Source organism: Triticum aestivum, chromosome 5A (genome assembly GCF_018294505.1).
Source record: "Triticum aestivum cultivar Chinese Spring chromosome 5A, IWGSC CS RefSeq v2.1, whole genome shotgun sequence".
NCBI lineage: Eukaryota > Viridiplantae > Streptophyta > Magnoliopsida > Poales > Poaceae > Triticum > Triticum aestivum.
Genome location: NC_057806.1, coordinates 308,893,646 through 308,898,005, shown reverse-complemented (window position 1 = coordinate 308,898,005; position 4,360 = coordinate 308,893,646).

The following is a 4,360-nucleotide window of genomic DNA, read 5'->3' as shown; positions in this document are numbered from 1 at the left end:
CAGATGGGAATTTGTTAATGCCCGGTTATAGATAACCTAAAACTTAACTTAAATAAAATGCATCAACCGCGTGTGTAACCGTGATGGTCTCTTCTCGGCGAAGTCCGGGAAGTGAACACGGTGTTGGAGTAATGCTTGACAAAGGTTGTTCTAGGATCACTTCTTGATCATAGTTGTTCGACCGTGCCTTTGCTTTCTCTTCTCGCTCTCATTTGCGTATGTTAGCCACCATATATGCTAGTCGCTTGCTGCAGCTCCACATCATACCTTTGCCTTTCCCATAAGCTTAAATAGTCTTGATCGCGAGGGTGTGAGATTGTCTAGTCCCCGTGACTCACAGATTCCTTCCAAAACCAGATGCAGGGACCGATGAGGCCATTCTAGGTGATTTGACAGAGCTTAAGTGGGAGTTCGATGAGGATTCAGGTCGATACTACGTATCTTTCCCAGATAATCAGTAGTGGTGCCCAGTTGGGGCGATCGGGGACTTTGTCGCATTTGGGGGTTGATCTTTATTTTGGTTCCGTGGTCGGACCTTGAGTGTATTGGATGAATGTAATGACTTATTTATGTATTTGTGTGACGTGGCGAGTGTAAGCCAAGTATGTGCCTTTCCCCTTTATTTATTTACATGGGTTGTTGTGAAGATTGCCTCACTTGCGACATTGCTTTCAATGCGGTTATGCCTCTAAGTCGTGCTTCGACACGTGGGAGATATAGCCGCATCGAGGGCGTTACAATAGGTTAGTCCCAAAAATAATATAAAAGTGTATAATAAAGCCCAAGAATGTGCAAAACAATAGATAATATAGCATGGAGCAATCAAAAATTATAGATACGTTGGAGACATATCAAGCATCCCCAAGCTTAATTCCTGCTCGTCCTCGAGTAGGTAAATGATAAAAACAGATTTTTTGATGTGGAATGCTACTAGGAATAATTTTAATGTAATTCTTCTTAATTGTGGCATGAATATTCAGATTCGAAAGATTCAAGATAAAATTTTAATATTGACATAGAAATAATAATACTTCAAGCATACTAACTAAGCAATTATGTCTTCTCAAAATAACATGGCCAAAGAAAGTTCATCCCTACAAAATCATATAGTTTAGTCATGCTCCATTTTCGTCACACAAGAATGCTCTCATCATGCACAACCCCGATGACAAGCCAAGCAATTGTTTCATACTTTAGTAATCTCAAACTCTATAAACCTTCACGCAATACATGAGCGTGAGCCATGGATATAGCACTATGGGTGGAATAGAGTATAATGATGGGGGTTATGTGGAGAAGACAAAAAGGAGAAAGTCTCACATCAACGAGGCTAATCAATGAGCTACGGAGATGCTCATCGATTGATGTTAATGCAAGGAGTAGGGATTGCCATGCAACGGATGCACTAGAGCTATAAATGTATGAAAGCTCAACAAAAGAAACTAGTGGGTGTGCTTCCAACTTGCTTGCTCACGAAGACCTGGGGAACTTGAGGAGGCCCATTGTTGGAATATACATGCCAAGTTCTATAATGAAAAATTCCCACTAGTATATGAAAGTGACAAAACAAGAGACTCTTTATCATGAAGATCATGGTGCTACTTTGAAGCACAAGTGTGGAAAAAGGATAGTAGCATTGTCCCTTTTTATTTCTCTTCCTTTTTTTGGGCCTTCATTTTTTTATTTGGCCTTTCTCTTTTTTTATTGGGACAATGCTCTATTAAATGATGATCATCACACTTCTATTTATTTACAACTCAATGATTACAACTCGATACTAGAACAAGGTATGACTCTATATGAATGCCTCCGGCGGTGTACCGGGATATGCAATGAATCAAGTGTGACATGTATGAAAAATTATGAACGGCGGCTTTGCCACAAATACGATGTCAACTACATGATCATGCAAAGCAATATGACAATGATGAACGTGTCATGATAAACGGGATGGTGGAAAGTTGCATGGCAATATATCTCGGAATGGCTATGGAAATGCCATAGTAGGTAGGTATGGTGGCTGTTTTGAGGAAGATATAAGGAGGTTTGTGTGAAAGAGCGTATCATATCACGGGGTTTGGATGCACCGGCGAAGTTTGCACCAACTCTCAATGTGAGAAAGGGCAATGCACGGTACCGAAGAGGCTAGCAGTGATGGAAGGTTGAGAGTGCGTATAATCCATGGACTCAACATTACTCATAAAGAACTCACATACTTATTGCAAAAATCTACAAGTCATCAAAAACCAAGCACTACGCGCATGCTCCTAGGTGGATAGATTGTTAGGAAAAGACCATCGCTCATCCCTGATCGCCACTCATAAGGAGGACAATCAAAGAACACCTCATGTTTCAAATTTGTTACGTAACGTTTACCATACGTGCATGCTACGGGACTTGCAAAGTTCAACACAAGTATTTCTCAATTTCACAACTACTCAACTAGCACAACTTTAATATCATTACCTCCATATCTCAAAACAATCATCAAGCATCAAACTTCTCTTAGCATTCAACACACTCATAAGAGAATTTTATTATTAATCTTGTATACCTAGCATATTAGGATTATTTAAGCAAATTACCATGCTATTTAAGACTCTCAAAATAATCTAAGTGAAGCATGAGATATCAATAGTTTCTATAAAACAAATCCACCTCCGTGCTCTAAAAGATATAAGTGAAGTACTAGAGCAAAACTATATAACTCAAAAGATATAAGTGAAGCACATAGAGTATTCTAATAATTTCCGAATCATGTGTGTTTATCTCAAAAGATGTGTACAGCAAAGATGATTGTGGTAAACTAAAAAGCAAAGACTCAAATCATACAAGACGCTCCAAGCAAAACACATATCATCTGGTGAATAAAAATATAGCTCCAAGTAAAGTTACCGATAGAAGTAGACGAAAGAGGGGATGCCTTTTGGGGCATCCCCAAGCTTTGGGTTTTAGGTGTCCTTAGATTATCTTGGGGGTGCCATGGGCATCACCAAGCTTAGGCTCTTGCCACTCCTTGTTCCATAATCCATCAAATCTTTACCCAAAACTTGAAAACTTCACAACACAAAACTTAAAGTAGAAAATCTTGTGAGCTCCGTTAGCGAAAGAAAACAAAAGACCACTTCAAGGTACTGTAATTAAATCATTATTTATTTATATTTGTGTTAAACCTACTGTATTCCAACTTTTCTATGGTTTATAAATTATTTTACTAGCCAGAGATTCATCAAAATAAGCAAACAACACATGAAAAACAGAATCTGTCAAAAACAGAACCGTCTGTAGTAATCTGTAACTATAGCAAGATATGGAACCCCAAAAATTCTAAAATAAATTTCTGGACGTGAGTAATTTATCTATTAATGATGTGCAAAAAGAATTAACTAAATAGCACTTTTAAAATAAAAACTTCAGCAGTTCTCGTGAGCGCTAAAGTTTCTGTTTTTTTACAGCAAGATTAACAAGACTCTCCCCAAGTCTTCCCAACGGTTCTACTTGGCACAAACACTAATTAAACACAAAAAACACAACCAAAACATAGGCTAGATAAAATATTTATTACTAAACAGGAGCAAAAAATCAAGGAATAAAAATAAAATCGGGTTGCCTCCCAACAAGCGCTATCGTTTAACGCCCCTAGCTAGGCATAAAAAGCAAGGATAGATCTAGGTATTGCCATCTTTGGTAGGCAATCCATAAGTGGCTCTCATAATAGAATCATAATGTAATTTAATTTTCTTTCTAGGAAAGTGTTCCATGCCTTTCCTTAACGGAATTTGGAATCTAATATTTCCTTCCTTCATATCAATAATTGCACCAATCGTTCTAAGGAAAGGTCTACCAAGAATAATAGGACATGAAGGATTGCAATCTATGTCAAGAACGATAAAATCTACGGGCACATAATTCCTATTTGAAACAATAAGAACATCATTAATTCTTCCCATAGGTTTCTTAATAGTGGAATCCTCAAGGTGCAAGTTTAGAGAGCAATCATCAAAATCACGAAAACCTAACAAATCACACAAAGTCTTTGGAATCATGGAAACACTAGCACCCAAATCACACAAAGCATAGCATTCACGGTCTTTAATTTTAATTTTAATAGTTGGTTCCCACTCATCATAAAGTTTTCTAGGGATAGAAACTTCCAACTCAAGTTTTTCTTCATAAGATTGCATCAAAGCATCAACGATATGTTTGGTAAAAGCTTTATTTTGACTATAAGCATGTGGAGAATTTAGCACAGATTACAACAAGGAAATACAATCTACCAAAGAGAAATTATCATAATTAAATTCCTTGAAATACAAAATAGTAGGTTCATTAACATCTAGAGTTTTGATCTCTTCAATCC